The following is a 21,657-nucleotide window of genomic DNA, read 5'->3' on the forward strand; positions in this document are numbered from 1 at the left end:
GTTTCCTTAAAATCATGCATACAGGATGGGGAAGAGGAACAATTTCATCCTTGGGAAAGTACACTGGAAACTTCCAGCACTGGGAAGTACCAACGAGTCGGCTTGAATTCGCTGTGATAACTCAATCATAAGTCCATTTGCATCCACAGAAAGACCCAGGATGCCTGTGGGACTCGTGGCCTCAATTCATTTTTTTCCCTCTTTCAGTTTTATGTCTGGTTAAGTGATCTGAAGTGTCTGCCAGTAGTTCAGGCCCTGCAAATATTCTGAATATAAAATGCTGAATAAAGGTGTCAGTGTTTGAATATGAATGGATTGCTAATACCTGTGCCCCTCTATCAAACAGGTCCTTTCTCACATACAAATCCAAAATATTATTATTTTTTTCCTCTTTACAAAGTTCTCCTTGTCCGATCAGTCGTGTCTGAGCCTGTTAACTGGGTGACAAAACTGCTGGAGATTGATAGACTGTCATTGAAGGTGTGGAGTGCTCAGGTAGGCATGGCCCTGGAAAGGCAGGGGGGAGCAGCACATTTGGGACAAGTGCGATTAGCACAGGAAGCCATCAGAGACCACGCAGAGCTCCTACAGCAAGTCAAAGCCTCCCTGAGCCTCGGCGTTCTTATCTTTAAAATGGGAGAAGTGACTCTCCCTGGAAGGGCTTCGTGGGGATAGAGAAAAGATGTAGAAAGAAGAGCCTGTAGTATGCAGGACTTCCAGCACTGATGGCAGCACATGATATGGGCAGAGTCTGAGCCCAGCAGTGTTTCCTAGAGCTTCTCAACAGACCCTCAGGGCACATCGTGCTAAGTAGTTGTCCTCCACATGTTGATTTCCTTCTGTGTCAGGGCATTTACCCCTGCTGTTCCCCTGAACTGGCATTTCTCCCAACTGGCAGAGGCCACTCTTTGCCTCTCCTTTCTTAGTCAGAGGCTGTCGATTTTTAGCTGGGCACACTGCCCTCCAGAGTACAAAGCAACAGGTTACAGCCTTTTTTGCAATAAATATGGCCAATGATATTTAGGAGACGTGGCAAAGCCATGAAGGCCACTGGTTCAAGCTCAGAGGGAATGAGCTCTCCTGCTGCTCTTCTCTGCTGGCCTGGAACTCTGCTATGATGGCTGGAGTTCCAGCATCCATTGTGGACCATAAGGTGACATTCTATGAAGATGGCAGTAGAAACAGCTAGGAACCAATGATCTAGTGGTTTGCTTACAGCTGGAATTCTCACAGATGAAAGAATATACCTTTACATGTTTAAGTCAGTGTGGCAAGGGATTTGTTTCTGGTAACTGAACACAATCTTAATTAGTATTTGCTACATATCCAAATTCTTTAAAGCCTCTTTCCAATCCTTTCTTTTTCATGAAGTCCTCCCAGGTGACTCTAGAGCCACTGTGATCTGCGTCTCTGAATTCTCACGATGCCGGAGTGCAGTCTATGACTTTATTCTTCTCTCATTGTCTAGGTTTCTTATTCTTGGGCCCCTAGTGAAATATCAAGCTCTTCAGGGACACAGGCCCTGTCTTAAAACTCATTTTATCACCCATAGTATTTATGAATGTGAGAACCAAATAGCTTCTCTAATGAATGTGAGAACCAAATAGCTTCTCTACGAGGAAAGAAAATGTATTGAGCACCTGGCATATTGTTATATGTTATCTTATACTATCCCATTGCCCCCAGTATCTGGTTGAGAAAACTGAGCCTTAGGGAGACTTACAATACGGCCAAAGCCACATAGCTCATAAGTGAAAAAGTAGGATCCCATCCTAGGCTTATAGAAGTCCAAACAGCACACTATCTCCTCTATACACAGGGAGTGACTTAAACGAAAATCACACTGGCTTCCATTTTGTTCCTGGTTATGATTTTTACATGTTTGTTTATTGCAGAAATTTTAGCAAAGTACATAATATTATAAAGAAAACAAATTAAAATGATCTTATGGTATCTCATCATCTAACCATCACTGAAAACATATTACCTTTTTCTTTCAGTGTGCATAATCCTTGACTCGTATAGTAAATATTCCTTCCCAAGTAGTTATTTTTGTAATCATATATAATAATAGCAGTTATAAATTACTATCTGCCAAGTAGTATTCTATATGCTTTATGAAAATTACTTCATAGAGTTCTTGCAATAACTTTATGAGATAGATTCTTTTATTTCCCCTACTTTCAGACGAGAAAACTTCAGCGAAGAGAGGGACAGTACTATTCTTGAGTTCACAGTAGCAAATAAATGACAAAGTCCAGAATCACATGTCACATGCAAGGACTGGGCTCTGGAATCCACTGAGGACTAAGCTATATGGTTTCCTCAATACGACATGTTGCATCTATTTTTTAAAACATGAATCTTAAGATCGGCTCCATAGTCTACCATAAATACGTGCCATACTTTTCCTGGCCATTCCTCGTGGTTGGACATCCAGGGTATTTCCATTTTGTAGTTAATATTAACAGAGATCACCTTTGTACATAGGTATCATTGTCTGAATGTCAAATTATTTCCTTGGGAAAGATTTTAAGGAATAATATTATGAAGTAAACAGTCTGCATACAGTTTATCATTATCCCAAATTTGAAATATCTGGAAGCATTGAATCACAAAACAGAATTTGAAAGCAATCTTCCAGGTCATTTAATTTCACCTGCTCATTACAGGTGTGGAAGTTAAGGTTCAGGGTGAGCAAGGGACTCGCCTAAGGTCACACATAAATTCTGATACCCAAGTGCTTTGTTTGCTGTTTGAGGTTCTTTCCAAGGCGATACCTTTCGTTTCTATAGTAGCTGACTTTGCTGGCAATCCTATGTCTCTTACTATAAAAGGATCAAGACATTCTTTCCTAAGACAAATGTTGACAGAGTATCGACCACATCCCTGTCATTGCTCTGGGCACAAATTTACATGTGAATTTCGATCTTCTCCTACTGTCTCAGGGCAGTTGGGAGATCTAAGATGTGAAAATGTCAGGAGTAGACATTGAGGCCTTTCCCCCTCGCTTTGGCCCTTGTTGTGATTACTGCCATTCTTTCTACCACCTGAGCTTGACTGCTATCTCCGTGAACTCTGCTCTGATGTGCTCCTCTGCCCAGTCTTCTCACTCCAGATCACAACATCAGGACTTCCCTCTTATTACTCTTTAATGCAAGCATTACTTCCTTTCTGTTGTATTCAACCAATGCTTGTTCATTTGCAAAAACAGAAATACTTACCACTTACTGGATGCTAACTGAAGGGCTGGGAGCCACTGAATCCTAGAAACAGAAAAAGGACTAAGACACAGCCCCTTCTCTCAAGGAGCTCCAATCAATGAGGAAGCCAAAAATGAAGACATGGACAGTATAATGTCACAAATACTATTAGAGGTCTGCACAGGATCCTAAGAAAATAGAGAAAAAGGGCATTGAACAAAGGGGGAGTCACAAAGTCTCTTTCTTCCATTTCTATTTTTTCAATTATTAATTTATCAGTATATCTACTCTTCCATCCAATAATAGCTTATTGAACATTTGTTAGGTACTAGGTATTATCCTAGAAACACGGTCACAGAACTGGGGCTGAAACCCACGTTTTCTGTCACCAGGTCCCACAGTATTTGCTGTTGCTGTTTTACGGTGCTGTTACAATCCTGTAAAGGAAAACAAGAAAACGGAATGGGTTTTGGTGTTGCATCCACCCAGGTGGAGTAAAATCCGTAACTCAGCATGATGAAAGGACATGCCAGGCTCATTAATCAAATACTCTGGTTAATAGAGAGTTCTCATATATGCCATGCATGAATTACCAGTTTCCAAAGAATTATAATACAACAAAATATACTGGACCCATACAGCTCATAATTTAATCTGCTTTCGATATGACAGAAGTCACATGAAGGGCTGTGTTTAAGAGCCATCAACTTTGGAATGTCACACCTGCATAATGCAAGTCAATGCAAAATTAACAGCTCTTCACTCTTAGGGAACTGCTTTTTTTGAAAATAGAAAACTCAAACCCAATAAAAAACAAAAATAGATATACCTTAACCAAATCTGCCATATAAAAGGGGAGGAAAAATTATACCTCAGAATTGCAAACACAATTAACCAGAGCCTTTATGTATATCTTTAGGGGCATGCGTAGAGAATGTGTGTTCCAGGGCGGAGGTTATTGAAAGATATTTGGCAATCCAGAAGGTCTTTTTTTTGTTGTTTCATAAAAAAGAAAGTCTTTGTCATTTTGGTTTTATTCCAAGTTGCCTTTAATTGTAGTTGGACTGAATAGGTGTGCTGGTTAGGGAGTTCTGGGATTGTCTAAACTCTTGAAGACCTGGGGATGCTGGGATGTGAAGCACACAGGTGGGTGTGGATGGATGCTCTGAGTCAACAGTGCCCGGTTTAGGTTCCATGAGCAATAGGCTTCCCAGGCCAAGTGAATTTGGACACTGCATCACAGAGTTCCCCTTTGGGGGACTTCAGAGAGTGTTAGTCTAGCAAAGCCTCTGATAAGTCCTGCAGCAGAAAAATCCCATTTTACTTCCGTCAGCTCAGTGTTTCTCGAGGATTGTGCTTTATCACCTTGCAGAGCAAATATTCTGACAAATATCTCTTGGGTTGCTGGCCCAAACCCATCTGTTGTGAGGATGTCTGGCTTGCTGTCTTCCAGCTGCAGGGGCGGAGGGTGGTGGTTCATAAACTGTCAACCATTCTTTCTTTCATTATTCAACATGCATGCTCTGAGCACCTGGGTCATTCATTACTTGGAAAACGTGGGCCGCCCTGAAGCCCAAGGCCTGGAACAGCTATAGTGTGGGCCCCGATGCCATAGATAGATGTACTTTAATAAGTTATAAGTAATGTTTAGTCACTCTATGTTTGAAACAACAGCAAATGAAATCCTGGCCTTTAATGTGAATTGCAAGCTTTATTCTGAGAAATAAACCTAGCCTTTCCTTTCTGGTGTTAGATGAGTCATCTATTCATACAAAAAAGCTTGAAATTGTTTTGAATCTAGCATATAACCATAGCTCATTCTCTGAGGTTTAGAGATGTCAACAGAGTTCAGTACTAAGTTTTTTTTTTTTTTATTTTGCAAAATGAATGAGCTTCCAATGCTTCTTAACTGTGACTTGCTGAGTCTCTCACGACTTTCTGGAGGAACTGTTCCCTTCCCCATACCCACGTGAGATAAAAGCTTGTTTTTCTCATCTAGTGAATCATTTGAGATGAGAAAGCGAAGACATTCATGAGGACAGGTGTCAGCAGCACTTGGAAAAGAAGCTGACGCCACTTGCAAATCCACTAGAGAGAAAGTGCTGGAAGAACAGGCCCTGCCTGCCTTCTTTGTGCTTAGTCCTCAGCACCTGGGACAGTGCCGGGTGCCTTAGACATTCAATGAGCATGTGTTAAATTAGTGAGTGAATGAACAAACTACTTAATGAAATAACGATTCTTCAAAAAGCTCTTACTATGGGAGTGTGTAGTAAGAAAAGCAGAGGTGACAGTGTCTGGATTAGGTGTTGCCGCAATACAGCTGCATGGCAAGCCACCCCATAACTCAGTGGGTGACACTCACAAGCACTTATTTATTTTGTTCCTTGGTTTGTAGATCAGCTGGCATGGGGAGAGGAAACTTATTATCGTGTTATCAGACTTTGGGTTGACTGGGCCTGGCTCTGGGCTTCAGGTGTGTCCAGGTCTGTATGTCTGTCATTCTCCTTGGACCAGAGGCCAAGGGTGTGTTCTCCTGGAATCTGGCTTGAGTTCAAATGCCCACATCATAGAGGCCTCTATTTAAGATGTGTTTTCTAACATTCCATTGGTCAAAGCAAATCACAAGGCCAAGCCCCAAACCAATGGGTTGGAGAAGCATCACAGTGGGGGCTGGGGGAAGAAGGGAAGATATTGGCAGAGCAATAGTGCTGCCACAAATGCATGTTTTTTTAACATATATTTCTCTAAAGTTGGTAGAGAAAGATCTCAACACAGGTTTCAAGCTTTCTGGTGGTCAAAGGAAAGGAGGAAACATGTTCAGGTATTGTATTCCTAGTTCCTCACACACATGAGCTGGGACTGCCATGCATTCTGAAGGTTCTAGAGAAAGAAGCAGTCAGTCCATGTTGTCTCATCATTGGCACCATATTCTGAGGGCTCAGTGTGCCTGGCATTGGGCTGGATGTTGGTGGGATGTTGACCCCTCCATCCCTCTGGCCGCTACAGCCTCCCTGCAGTTACCTTATGCAGTGAGTGAGACACTATCCAGGAGAGCCGTCTGACAGATCTGTAATGAGCATCGCTGAGTCCACAGCTTCTGCCCCACTGGCAAGCTCCTTTTCTTTTTCCGGGTCCAAGCTGGAACTCTATCTTCCTGCCAATCAGACATATCAGCAGCCTCTGCAGAGAAGCAGAGGCTCTGGGGTTTTCTCTAAGACCACAGGAGCAAAGAGGCCTGTCTCCCTGACGGCAGCATCTTCAGAGTTACCAAAAAAGTGGGAAGGGAGACCAAGAGATTGAGGGTGAGAGAAATACCACGTGCACATTTAGCAGCAGAAGCCTGAACTTAAAGGCACTGTGGTCAGAATGACTAAGAATTACCTACAGTATGGCTCTACACCCCTGTGCAAAATAATGCGCACAGGGTCCACTTGAGTGAGGTTGTGTGCATAAAGAGTTGGACTCATTACTTGGCACAGGCGTCAAACCTTACTCAAAGGCTTCTTTAGAAAACCAAAATTGCCTGGAGGAAGGTGCTCCCAGGCTCAGCAGAGACAGGGTTTTATTAACATCTTTTGGGAAGATTGGAGAGCAAAGTCTAGAACCTAGAGAGCAAGGGATGGTAACTGTTGCATAGGGAGTTCTGCTGAAGGCTTTGGGGTCATTTTTCTGAGGATGTTTCACTGATTCCCTTTGCCACCTTCATGAAAGCCTAGCCGAGGTCATCCTTTAAAGATCAGAAGAGGAGCAAGACTCAGTGGACCACTGTCACGTAGGGTCAGGACGTGGGTGCCTGGAATGGGTGTGGCAGCAAGCCCTAGCAGAATGACTGTCCTTGGTCAGGGGCTGCTCAGGGAAACTCCCCAGGCCCTTCAGAACCCATGACCTTATTTGTGAATTATGTTTCAATGTGTTTGCCTCCGTACATTGCCAGGACTGCACTTCATTTGTTTCTGTGCCACCATACCCAGTATGGTCCCTGGTGCTTCCCAGGCATTCATGACTTTTTATTAACTGTGGAATGAAAAACCTGGCAGGGGAAGAGTCACATCTTGCCTCCCTGCAGAGGTTTATCTCCTTTTAATTTATCTCCCACATTCTAGCCAGGCTGACTAGGAAGTGAGGCCACCTTTAAAGACCACCTTGCATGACAAGCGTTGGTCGTGAGACCTTGGACAAATCACGTAATTGTCTCAGACCTTAGTTTTTTCATCAGGAAAATACAGAGACTATAGGACTACTGTAATCAGGAAATGTAGTGAGGCATGCACAGTGCGGGGCACATGAGAACTCAACACACCAGTGCTCTTTATGCCTTTAAAGTGAAGTGCTTGGCTGAGCATTGCCTCTCTTGAAATCCTTTCTCTTTATCTGACTAAAATGGCTTCTTCTCCAACAATATACATTCTCAGAAACCTTTGATATCATCTTCCCTCCATTTCAGCTTATTGGACTCTCTCCCTCTATGCTTCTATTGACCCATGGAAGACATTGCTGGTTGCCTATCTAACACCCATTTTCTGTTCATCTTTATTGAAAATTCACTTCTTCGGACCATCTTGCAGCTAAGGGCTCTCATGTGACAGAGTTCTTGTCAGTGCAGACAGAATTTCTGGCAAGGTGTCCCTCCTTTGACTTTTTTCATTCCCCATTTTTCCGGCTGGAATGCAGGTGGAATATCTGTAAGTGAGGCAGCCTTCTTGCAACCAAGTGGCAAAATGCATGAGAATGGAAACTCACACACGAAGAATGACCTAGTAGAGGGTAGAGAGACAGTTGGATTCTTTAGTGTAGTAACAAGTGACTGTCCTATGCCTGGGTGGCCTGTTGGCAGACTTCATTTTTAATAATTTTCAGCTGATTGTACTCCTGAATGATATGAATGTTCATCTATATCTGTCTAGTCACCGTTAATACCAGACTGCCAATATCTATTCATGTTTCAGTCATCCCAGCTAGGTTGCGAGGGGCTGGCAGGCTCAAAACTTGCCTTATTCATCTCTGTCTTTGGCACAGAATGATGTTAAATAAATGCTGTTTGTCAAGAGAATTGGATTCCTGGACATTAAGGTTCATGGTGATGTACCTCTGCTCTCCCCTCCCCTCCCCTTCTCTCCTCTCTCCTGTATCTCTCTGTCTCTCTTCCTTTCTACTTTCTTAGAAATTTACTCTTTGTCTATTCAGATGAAATGTTCTGAGAGAGAGAATGTAACAGGTAGGTAAATAAATAGTCTTGGTTTGATCAAACCAGCAAAAGAGGGAGTTTTCTAATGTGTTGGTTGCATTTTAAGCTTTATAAATGGTTTTGGGTTTCTTGTGACTACCTCGATGGCACCCTGATTTGGCCTTTATTGGAGTAAGGTGTTCTCTCCATTTTTGTGGCCTCATTGTGGATCTTTCTACTCAGTGGGAACCAGATATAAAAACCAATGCATTTAAAATGTGAGATACAGAAAGAAACCAGAGAACAGTTTCCGAGCTGGCTTCCATTGCCTTATAAATATAGCATAGTTACTTGAATTCCATAAGAATTAAACTCTGATCTTTTAAAATGCATGCAAATTCTTGCAGAATATATATGAAAAAGTCACTATAACTGTAGAGGCACTTCGACTCCCTTGATAAATGGGACTTCCAGACCACACTTTATTGAGTCTCTGATTTTTAATAATTTGAATCCTGCAAGATTTAATTCTGCATAATTCTGGCTGAAATCAGCTTTTGATTGAGTTGTAATGGCTCTGTTATTGTAAATATCTCTGCATGCTAATGTCGTGCTGGAATTCAATAATATTTAGATGAAATTTTTCGCCTTGAGCATTATGGAAGCAAGATTTAGAAATCGGGAAGTTTATGTCAAAGTGACATCTATTTTGGGTAGCCTGCAAAATTTTTAAATGCAATAAATGGTCATCTCAAGACATGATTTAAATAATTATGAATCCTAAATGTGTAAGTGTGGATCAATTATAACATGCATTGAATTAAATATATGTATATTATTCATACATTTTATGAATAAAATATATAAAAATTCTTTAAAGATATGTCTTTATTTAACCTTGCAATACTTCCTGAAATAGTTGCCAGTGACTCAGTGGAGGAAGTGGAAGTGAAACTGAGCCCCTCCTAGCCAGAGAGGAAAGTGGGGCTGTGGAGGTGGTGTGGGTTACCAGCATTGGCACTACCACTGTCCTTACCTGTGAATCAACTTCACGTTTTTGAGAAATTCACTCACATTCTGAGACTCAGCTTTACCTGCTTAAAATCAAATAAATAATGGTTATTTCCTAATCATAGATGTCTCCATTAGATGAAGGGCACCTCGAAGAATGAACCATTTCTTCATCATTCCATCATCTCAGCACCCAGCATGGTGCCCGGCATGTATCCACTACCTCAGTGAGTATTTGTTTAACTAAATGGAAGGTCCAAAGGCAAAAATGCTACTCATTCAGTTTTCACAGCAACTTGTAAAGTAGGAATTATTATTATACCCATTTTACAGAAGGTAAAATAGAACAACACATAGGTTGGCAAAGATGACACCAGCTAGTAGGCAGAAGAAATAGGATTCGAACTCAAGCAGCTGCATGTCAAGATCTAACCCTTGTGATGTGTTAACAATTGAAGAAAGAAAAACTTCAGCCGAATTAAATTTAAAAGAGTTTAGTTAAGCAATGAATGATTTGCAAATTTAGCAGCCCCCAGAATCACAGCAGATTCCGAGGCTCCAGCACAGCCACGTGGTGGAAAATGTATAGACAAAAGAAAGTGGGGGAGAATGAAGTAGAGAAATCAAAAGTGAGGTACGGAACCACTGGATTGGCTTCAGCTCGGTGTTTGCCTTATTGGAACACAGTTTGAACACTCAGCAGTGTACGAGTGGTTGAAGTATGACTGCTGGTTGAAGTATGGCCAGCAGTGTATGAATGGCCAAGACTTAGTTACTGTTACAGGTAACTCTGAAGTTAGGTGTTCGATCTTGTCTTCCTATTAAACTAGGTTGCAGTTCACCCACAAGGACTCAAATACAGAAGCACAGAGTCCTTCTCGGGCCATATTTGGTCCACTTTAATAAGCTGCACATCAATTCTTTGTCAGTTCTTCTTTCAAGAGGTAGACTCAAATTCTGCTCTTGAGCCTGGGTTGGAAGTGCCTTGAGGAAACTGGGTGAGAGCTTCCTGGGTGATGAGGAAAGCATTACTGGAGACTGGAGGAAAGAGCCCCCAAGTAAAGAATTGGCAGACAGACGAGAAAAACTATTATTGGTAGAAACGTGGATAATGGGAGGGACAATGGAGGATGCTGTGAATCTGGCTAAAGGCATCTCCAGGCAGAATGCTGAAAACATCAAGTGGCTTCTTCTAGTGGCATAGGGTAAGGTACAAGAAGACAGAGATGAACTAAGGAAAAATTGTTCCATTTTGAGCAGAATTTAGAGGAAATATCAAGAGCCAGGGCAATCTTTCTAGTCAGCAAAAAGTCCTCAGTGGAAGAGGTGGGCTCAGGGCAAAGACCGAATCCACGGGCCTATTGGTATAAAGATATTAAAGATGTGGCTCTAAGATACACCCATCTTTCCCCCTCCCACCTTTTTTTTTTTTTTTTTTTTGAAAAGTCAGTACGATTTAAAAATGTAACTGGTAAGATTTTAAAGGCATAGCCTAGTAGACTTCTTCAGCTGGACATAAAGGTTTCTATGAAGGTAGAGTCCCTTTTAGAGTCTCTCTTGGAAAGAAAGGTGACTATAATTTTAATCTAATGGTGCAAACCTTATATGCTTTGGATGTTTGTCCTCTCCAAATCTCATGTTGATATGTGATACCCAGTGTGGGAGGAGGGCCTAGTAAGAGGTGTTGGAGTCATGGGAGCCGATCCTTCATAAATGGCTTGGTGCCTTCCCCATGGTAATGAGTTCGCATGAGATCTGGATGTTTAAAAAAGTCTGGGCCCTCTTTTTTCTTTCTTTTTCCCTTGCCGTGCATACTCCCCTTCCCATTCTCCATGCCTAAAAGCTTCCTGAGGCCTCACCAGGAGCCAAGCAGATGCTGGTGCTATATTTGTACAGCCTGCGGAACTGTGAACCAAATAAATCTCTTTTCCTTATAAATTACTCAGCCTTGAGTATTCCTTTAGAGCAAAGGCAAAACAGACTAACACGAATCCCTAATGAGAGTCATAGAAAACCCACAGAGCTCTACAATAATTGTATTGGTGGAAGCACTGCCAGTGTGGGCAAACAGTGACAGAGACACCATCAAATGAAAAGCAGTCTTAGGATACCTCATCTTCTACTCACACAGGGCAGAAGCAGGCTACTAAGGCTACTTGATTGCAAATGGGAACCATTTCCTATGGAAAATAAAGAATGATCCAGAAGGGAGAGCCAAGAGCCATGAAGAATTATTTAAAAGGAACATTACTGGACCCCACTCAACTAGCAACATGTGCCAGGCTGAATTTTGTAGCTGCCAGAGACCAGGAATTTCTAGGCACTCCTGTTTTCCCCCATTAGAGCAAGCATGCCATTTGTAATTATTCTATTTTTGTTTCAACACAATACATTAGATATGTGGAGGACAGGTAGCTTTTTCCTTTAGTCCACCGATTGAAAAGAACTATGTTTGGGGAATTTGCACCCAAGCCCCATCATGCACACCTGTACCTAATTCAGATAATAAAATGTTAGGCTTTAAGGCATTGCAGAATTGGGATGAGACTTCAGGGGTCTTGGGAAGGGGAGAATGTATTTTTTTGTGTGGGAGTATGCAAATAATTTGTGACCAGAGGGTAAACTGAGATGGACTAAAGTTGGCTGTAAATTGTTTGACAATTCTCCTATCCAGAGGAGGGATCTATTTTTCCCTTGCCTTAGGTCTGGGATGGACTGTGAATACTTTGACCATTACAATACAGCAGACATGATGCTATGCCAGTTTCAGGTCTACCCTTAATGGGACTGAAAGCATCCATCTGGGATTCCTGGTGCCCTGAACTTCCATGTGGGAAGTCTGATTATTCTCCTGGAAAGACACACACAGAGGCTCTAAGACTGTAGGGAGAAGGGCAGCCAAGCCCAGTCTTCCAGCTGTCCCTATCAAAGTGTCAAGCATGTGAGTATGGCTGTATTGAACTCCCCAGACCAGAGCAGCCTCCCATCAAATATCCCCAAGTAACCCAGTCAACAGCCTAGAGAGCAAAAGAACCATTAGCCCATTAGCCAAGCTCTGTCTGAATTCCTGACCCACAGAATAGTGAGATAAATGACATGGTTATTGTTTTAAGTCATTAAGTTTTGTGGAAGAACAATAGAGAATGAGAATGATCACTGCCTCCCCTATATAAATGTAAATTATCATGATCATAATGATGATGACGATGGTAATACTACTAAGCATATCTTATAATTCTAAGTTAATCCTCAACAAATAGATAGATATAGTTGTAGATATAGGGTTTAGGCCAAGTGCAGCTATAATTTACTTTGTAGCTGCTAAAGTTGGAGATGGTGACAGTAAACAGTCTTGATCATGGTCTAATATGACCACTGAGGGAAAATATTACTCTTACATTGCCGTGGTCTGAAACCCAGGTCTTGCTTCCAAGCTAGGGTAACCCCACTCTTATTGACCAACTTTTACCCTGTAGTTGGGTGCAGGCCACTTAGTTGTCTTCTCTGCCTCTTCTGTTAGGCAGTGGACTCCTTGAGGGCAGCTGTGATTCTGCGTCAGCCTCCCCACCCTGCCCAATGGTAACCTTGAGCAGGGTGCTACTTGCCTGCCAGCAAAATATATGCATGAACCATGGGCATTTGGAGAACTTCTCTATTTTTCTGCATTTTGAGTCTCCCTCCAGTTTCAATGGCACAGAACAGAAGAATGACACAATTTAGAAAGCTATTTTTACAGATCTCAGGTTGATCATGGAGAACAAATCTGGCATTTTATGCTGAGGCTAACAGAAATGATCGATAATGATATTTTCTTTTTCTCCTTTCCTTCCTTCCTTCCTTCCTTCCTTCCTTCCTTCCTTCCTTCCTTCCTTCCTTCCTTCCTTCCTTCCTTCCTTCTTTCTTTCTTTCTTTCTTTCTTTCTTTCTTTCTTTCTTTCTTTCTTTCTTTCTTTCTTTTTCTTTCTTTCTTTTTATAAAGACGGGATTTCACCATGTTGGTCAGGCTGGTCTTGAACTCCTGACCTCAGGTGACCCGCCTGCCTTGGCGTCCAAAGTGCTTGGATTACAGGTGTGAGCCACCGCACCTGGCCGATAATGATATTTTCAAATATGAAAATAAATTGCTTTCAGTATCAACTAGTGGTCATGTGTGACTTATAGAAAGAGCGCTGGGTGAGGACACCAAGGCCTCTGTGAGCTAAAATGCCCAGTGATGCTCGGCTGTTTAGGTTGGTCTCTACTCTGAATTGCAGTTTTCTTATTTATAAATTATAGATCATGCCTCAGAGGCAAGTGAGAATCAAAGTAGATAATGGAAGCATTTTATAAATCTATTTTTTCTTCAAAAGATGGGAGAAATAGCTTCCCAGAAGCTTTGATCTTGCCAACATTTTTATCCTAAGAACCTTTCAGACTGTGGAACTTGCCTACATTTGGCTCCCTTTGTTTTGTTCCCCCTCGGTCTAGTTACCCGTGGAGCTACCAAGGCTGGTCATCCAACGTGGTCTTGGAACCAGAGAAATCTCATAAGGCATACAAGGGGCGGGTAATTTAGAGTGAATAGACATAGAAGGTTACATTTGATAGGGCCTTGGAAAGGATGCTTTCCAAGCCAGGACCTTATGCAGATGGAGAGATGGAGGGCTGAGAGGCAGCAGGGACTTGCTCAAGGTCACACATGCAATCCCAAGGTCATCTACCAAAGTTGAGCCACATTAAGATCTTCACACCTCAGCCTTACCACACACATGGTTTGGCAAACTTTTTCTGTAAAGAGACAGATGATTAATATTTTTGGTCTTGAGGGCCTTATGGGTCTCCATTGTAATTAATCTAAGGAGCAGCCTTAGACATTTGATAGGGCGTGACCTATCAATGCATGGGCGTGATAGGTCAATGCATGGGCGTGACCGTGTTCTAATAAAATGTCCTTGACGGATCTACCAAAGGGCGTCCTTCCTAGATCCTGCTTCTTTAATTACCGTGTCTGCATTCACTGCATGCAGCATCCCCTTTCCAGGGGCCTGTTTTCCCCAGGTAGTCATGACCATCTCTTCTTAGTGATGAGAACTCTGTTGACCTGTGTTTGAAGTCTGGTCTTCCTTTGCTTTATGACATTGGGTAAGTCCCTTTGCTTTCTGTGCTTCCTCTTGCTCCTCTGTAAGTCAAAGTGGCTGAACTATTACTTCATCGGTGACTCTGGGGCTCAGCTTCCTGCATTTCTCTTTATGAATCTGTTGAGTCAGGCACCTCTGAGTTCCACCCTGGGTTTATACTCACCTACCTTGGGCCTGAGACTTACTTTCCCTCAGACCCAATCTCCCCATCTGTACATAGGAAGGATAATAACACAGACCTCATGAGATTGTTGTAAAGATGTAAGGAGATGGTGTGTGTGTGTGCAAAAACTCTTTATAGAACAAACACTATGGAAAAGTGAGATTCTATAAAACATTAATATATTTGTTAGAACTACTGTTGTGAGATTTCTTAGTTTTCCAAAATGATAGGAGTGTTAGTCCGGTCTCACACTGCTATGAAGAACTACCTGGGACTGGGCGATTTATGAAGAAAAAAGTTAACTGACTTACAGTTCCACAGGCTTAACAGGAAGCATGGTTGGGAAGCCTCAGGAAACTTAAAATCATGCTGGAAGATGAAGGGGAGGCAAGCATGTCTTTACATGGTGGAACATGAGAGAGAGGGTGAAGGGGAAGTGCCACACACCTTTAAACCATAAAACCTTGTGAGAACTTACTCACAGGAACATCAGTGGGAAAATCCGCCCCCATGACCCCATTGCTTCCCACTAGGCCCCTCCTCTGACGCCTGGAGATTACAGTTTGATGAGAGATTTGGGTGGCAACACAGAGCCAAATCATATCAATATGTGAATGTCAACAGTTGAGAAAATATTCTGAGATTTCCTCAGCTCAGAAACGGTCCACGTGTAATATAAGACCTAGCTTCAGTGAACAAGCCATTTGAGAGCATGTTCGCAGAACCCAAACAAGCTCTTGGCTTTTACCAACAACTAAAGAGCACGATTTGTTCCCTGGGCATTTTGTTTTGTACTTTTCTCTTTAATTTATGGTTTGTTATTAAACAATTACATTTGGAGATTGTTTAGCAGAGTGTGTTTGCATTTCTAATTGAACATTCTAATAATGATGTTTGTATTTTAGTTCGTTTTTAAAGGTTATTATAATTTCTATAAAGTTTCATACAATGTCGCAGCCAGAAAAGCTTTCGTGGGAACAAATAAATGTATTCGTTTAGACATTGATGTTTTCTTGCAAAGCTATTGGAAACAGCATTTTGCAAAATTGCAACCAGATTTGCATCTTTGGAGCCAAAGGGAACCATAGTTTCTTCTCAAATGGCAAATGGGGTTAGGGAGTAGAAGTGACTGAGGGCAGTCTGGGAGATTCTGAGGCTGTGATTGGGCTCAGCGGGAAAGGGCTCAGTGATGGATTGGCTATGTCTGCCACAGTACACCCTGGAGGGGTGTGTTTGTGTGTGTGTGAGTGTGTGTACGTGTATGTTGAGGGGAGGGTGACTATGATATTGGCCAGGCCTGATCTGGTACAATCCCTACTCACTTCCTTCTCCCGTCCTCCTTTTGACACATGAAGAAGCACATTGAGGAAAAGAGAAAGTGACTTGCTCAGGATCACACTAGCAACACAAGACAGAGTCAGAACTCAAAGCCAGGAGATCTGTCACTAGGTTGAGTGCTTGTGAAACTCCTTGCCATACGTTTTGTATGGCTGAAGGAGGGTCTCTTCCATGTCACCCCTTGTGTATGGTCTCCTGTACATGTTTGTAGATTATAAACTGATTTAGTTCATTACCTTCTCACTTTCTGATGATGGACTTGGCAAAAACTCAACTTCTCAGGAACTTTGAACAAGGACATTGGTAGCTGAGATGATGACAGTGGTGGCGGCCAAGAAGGCAAAAATGCTTAGGGAAAGCAACAGCTACAAATGTCCTATTTCTCTTGATTGTTCAAATTCCCCATTTGTATGACTTTTTACTATCAAAAAAAACTAGCTTAAATTGTTTGTAATATACCTCCAACGCTCAATAGAAATTGTGTGGTCCAGTTAAGAAATATGGTATTCCGGTTTCAAATAGGATAATCCAGTTTTGGGATGATTAGAAATAAAAGGCTTATTTTGGACATGGAAACTTTGAGCTGAACGTTCCCCATCAGCCAAAATTCCTGAAGATTTAACGCATGCCAGACTCAGTTCCATGCATTCTGGGGAACGCAGTGACAGCAAAGAGGTGGTCCCAACCTCAGGGAATAGTATTGGATCAGAGAGAAACGGTAATGTATGAATGCTGGAAAGTTGGAAAAGTAAGAACTAAAAAAAATGTTCACAGACCTGCTTTTAATAAAACCAAACCAAACCCCAGAAGACTTGCCATGGAGTACAGAACTGCACCTTAGGGCTCATGCGTGTCAGCTGCAATCTGAATCTCAAACTTGAGCATGTGTGGGGTATAGGGCTGCTCCCTCTAATAGGTTATCACAGGGCAGAGTTTAAAATACCACCTGAGCCATAACCACAACCACTTAGAGATCCAGAAAGGGTTCCCACGGCTAATCAGAAACCTGATTTGCAAATGACTGTAAATTAATGTAGTAATAGCAGGGACAGGAATATATGCTTGGAAATGCTCATATAGTGCATAATATATGCCGTGTCTTAAGATGATAATAGTGGTAATTTCCAAGATGACTTTTCCTCTGGCTGGCACCTTTCACCCTGTGATCTTGAAGTCCTTTACAAACACTAATTAATTACATTAATTTTATCATAAAGCTTGCTCATTACTGTACTTTTATTATGAGCTCTTGCCAGCTCAGATTTAATGCAGTGCCCTTATTGAAATTCTGCTCTTTGATATTGCTAAGGATCCACTTAGATATTATAGGTGCCTTTATAGGTTTTTTAATCATACAAATAACAGTTAGAATAAAGGCTCTTTCCCGTCCAAGTGGGAAGGCACAAAGGGACATTTAAGTGGAGCCCAGAGCAAACACCCTGGCCATGCCTAGGGCTGTACAGTATGTGCAGGGTCAAGGCTGGTGCTGTGCAGAAATGGAGTTCAGTTGGAAAGCCCAAGTGAAGGATTGAGAGTGCTGTCTAGTACTCTGGGTTAAGAAGCGTTCTGAGCCACAGCCAGGACTGGCAAGAGCAAGAGCTCTGGTGTGGAAACTGGGGTATGTGAACCAGGAAGGTTTTCTGGTTGCGGTACTTAGTAAAGCAGTAAACATTAAGCTAAGGTGCAGGAGATCTGGGTTCCATTCCACTTTTCTTCTTACGAGGTATGTGATGTTAACTCAGTAACCTTTCAGGACCTCTGTTTCTCTCTCTCTCTAAAATAGGTGTATGAACGCTTGTCTTGCTGTACCCGCAGGGCTTCGAGGTGACGTGCTGATACAATCATGCATGGGCAGAGTATTTCCTCAACTGCAGAGTATTTGAAGAAGCCAGTTACCTAGCAGAAAGCACAAAGGCACTGGAGTGGAGATGCATGGGTTACAAAGTCACACCAAGTGTCTCACTCATTTACATTGTGGCTTTGGGCAAGTCATTCATTCTCCTGAAGCCTCAATCTTTTTTTGTATAAAATAGAGATAATGACATCCTTGCATTAGAGTCAATGCATCTGACTTGCAAATCTGGTCAGAGATCTAAGTGAAGCAAAAAGACAATGATGTGAATGATTGTGATCAGTGTCACATAGTAGGTGCTGAAGAATTAGCTAAAAATTACAGAAATATGCAAACGAAGAAGTGTGAACGGAAATGCACCCAGATGATAAAATGAGTTTTTATTCAGGGGTCGCACTACAGTTGTTATTGCTATTTTACTTCCACTTTTCAACATTTCTCTAATGAATATGTATACATTTTAGAAAGGAATAAAAATCAAAAGCACTGTGTTGACGGCTGCACAAATCTATAGATGTAATAAAATTGCATAGAAACACACACATACACACACACACACACACCTGAAATCCTAATAACACCTGCACATTGTACCAATATCCATTTCCTGGTTTTGATATGTAGCACAATTACGTGGGATGTTACTACCAGGGGAAGCAGGAGAGGGGTACAGAGGACTTCTCTGTACTATTTTGCAATTTCCTGTAGGTGTCTACTTATAAATAAAAGTTAAAACATACTTTTTATTTATCATACTAATCTGAGAGGGATAAAGCAATAGCTACCCAAATGTTAATTCAATACACGAAGGATGGAGGGATGCATTCTCGCCATTCCTACTTCTTTATTCATAAGTAAATACCATCATGCTATAGACATAGTTGACACTACTCTTCTCTGATCATGAGCTTTTTGGCTTGGGAACAAGACTCTCTATCTGGAAGAATCATGGACACACTTTTGTAAATGCCAACTGTATCATCTTTGAGAACAGACATTTGGTCCATGGTGATGCCAGGCTGTGACTACAATGGGTGTCACAGAAGCATTCTTATAGGCTTAAAAAAACCATCACCTAAGGCAGAGAGTGGTGGCTCATGCCTGTATTCTCATCTACTTGGGAGACTGAGGTGGGAGGATCACTTGAGCCTGGGAGGTCAGGGCTGCAGCGAGTTATGATTATGCCACTGCACTCCAGCCTGGGCAACAAAGTGAGACCTTGCTTCCAAAAAAAAACCAAAACAAAAGCTCCTTCTCTGATTCTAAGTGTAGGGCCAGAAAGGAGTGGATTGCCATCTGCTAGTGCATTGGATCTCAGTGCAGAATGGGAACAGAAAACCAACCCAGCCATTGCTTTGGATATAACAGACCCCAAATATAATAAAAATGGTGTTCATATGTTTTATCAGATAAATAAAGCTGACTTTGAGGTTGCTTCAAACCAAAAGTAAACTGAAACCAAATTGGCTGTACTTGACGCAAAAAAGTAAATGCAACAGTGGCTGCCAGTTTTGAGTGTCTACTATAATAATATGTGCAGGAGCACTGCATAGTTAATGTCTCCTAATGTGGCCACAACCCTGTGAGATACACGCTCTAATCCAACTGTGACCCTATGGAATGCATAATCTGATCTGACCATGACGCTATCATCTACGTATTCTAATCTGATGGTGGCCCTATGGTATATGTATCCTTAATTCTATTTCATAGAGAAATAAAATACAATTTGGAAGTTTGGTAACTGGAATTAAGGCATGACCATTAGTCAAGTAATGCTTAGAGCTGTAACAAATGAACCTTAGAATATCAGTGACTTAACACAGAAAAAGTTTATTCTTTTCCCCCACAACAGTCCAATGTGAATGTCCAAGAGGTACGTGGCTTCACATTTCCCGCAAAAGGCTTCCAAGGTAGCCATGATGGTTAATATTGAGTATCAACTTGATAGGGTTGAAGGATGCAAACTATTGTTCCTGGGTGTGTCTGTGAGGGTGTTGCCAAAGGAGATTAACGTTTAAGTCAGTGGACTGGCACGGGCAGATGGCCCTCAGTCTGGATGGGCACCATCCAAGCAGCTGCCAGCACAGTCAGAATTAAAGCAGGAGGAAGAACGTGGAAAGGCTAGACAGGCCCCAGCTCCAACATTGGGGATTACAATTCAGCATGAGATTTGGGTGGGGACACAGCTCCAAATCATCTCAAACACCCAGCTGGTCTCAGTAACCTGAAACACAAAGGCCAGTTCTACCTCTGAGATGCAGGTGGGAGGAAGACACAGCTACTTCTGGGTTTTTGTTCTTGAGGGCAGGGGAGGGGCAGGAGGATGGGCTTTAGTTTTTTTCGTCAAGTCTACAATTGGCTAAATAAATACACAAATACAATGAACATGTCAGATAGTGTTTTCTGCTTGCTTATTTTTCTAGTAGCTTGCCCTATTTCATAGGAATAAAGCAGAGCTGTTACGGGTGAAGGGCCTGAGAGGAAGGAACTGAGAAGAGGGTGGGAAGCACATGTATAACCCCTCACACAGATTTCTTTTCTTACCTGAAATGCCTTCCTCTATTTGTCCCATTATAAACCCCCGTGGAACTTCTAGGTCCCCAAAGAACTCACATTGAGAAACCCTGGCCTCTAAAGCCTGACTCTCACCCAGCTCTGTGGTTTATGTTTCTTTCTAACACGTCTGTAATCATGAATTCTTCTTTGCTGTAGCAGTCTGAATAAGGTAACACGCCCTTCTCAACCTTTATCCTCAAGGACTAACTCAACTTTGGGTTTGTCTGGCCCTGCACTTAAGCCTGGAGTGGTCATCAGCCACAAGTCACTATTTAAATAAAAATTAATTAGCATTATAATATATAATCAGACATTCTTTTTCTCAACCCTGCTAGCCACACTGCAATTGCTCCTAGCTGGGTATGGCCAGTGACTCCATATTGGCAGTGCAGACGTGGACCATCATCGAAGCAAGTGCCATTTGGCAGAGTTGGCCAGAGCATTGAAATGGTCCTGTTGGTGTTAGAGGATGGATGTGGTGACTGCAGGATGCTCTCCTGTTCCCTCGATGGCTAAGAGTTGAAGAGCGATACCAGAATTATTGTACGTGTAGTTTTGGCTTCACAGAATTTTTCCCTTAAGTAGGGGCAACTGTGGGTTAGTGAAATGAGAACCTGCCTAGTTATTCTGAAGTCTTTTCTGTACAAAAGTGAGGGTCTACAAAGCACTTGACCAGCACTTCTCAAAATCGTCAAGGTTATGAGAAAAGGGAAGACTGGAAACGATCACAGACCAGCGGGGACAAAGAAGGCATGATGAGTTGGTGTAATGTGGTACCCTGCATGGATCCGGGAAGAGAAAAAGGACTTTCTGGGAAAAGGTGGCAAAATCCAAGTACAATGTGAGATTCAGTTAATCGTAGTGCAGCAATGGTGGTTTCTAGTTTTGACAAATGCACCATGTAATGCAGGATGTTAACAGTAGGGGAAACTAGGCGAAGAAACTCTCTGTACTATTTTTGCAACTTTTCAATATATCTAAAATTATTCTAAAATAAAGCAAGTACTTTTTTTCTAAGCAGTAGAATTTTAATTTCTGACTCTGCCAGTTACCAGTGGTGGTGCCCTAAGCAAGTCTCTTTTCATCCTTCTGCTTCTCTTCTTTTCGTCAGTAAAATGTGAAGAAAAGCATCTGCTTCATAACGCCACATGAGCTGATAAAAGCACTTTGAAGACGTGGAGGCAACATAGACGTTCAAGTATTGTTAACATGATAGTGGATGCCATGGTTTTACTCTCATGTTAAGAGTGC

General features: G+C 42.0%; 1 long non-coding RNA gene across 1 annotated transcript; it reads left to right on the plus strand.

Moving 5' to 3' along the window:
* The first annotated feature begins 5,852 nt into the window (after positions 1–5,852).
* On the plus strand, positions 5,853–18,045 carry LOC118145131 (uncharacterized). Its single transcript, XR_004730303.3, has 3 exons — positions 5,853–6,024; positions 9,504–9,605; positions 17,779–18,045. It is a non-coding gene; the product is annotated as an uncharacterized LOC118145131 (long non-coding RNA).
* Positions 18,046–21,657: the final 3,612 nt, after the last annotated feature.

Source organism: Callithrix jacchus, chromosome 8 (assembly GCF_049354715.1).
Source record: "Callithrix jacchus isolate 240 chromosome 8, calJac240_pri, whole genome shotgun sequence".
Taxonomy (NCBI): domain Eukaryota; kingdom Metazoa; phylum Chordata; class Mammalia; order Primates; family Cebidae; genus Callithrix; species Callithrix jacchus.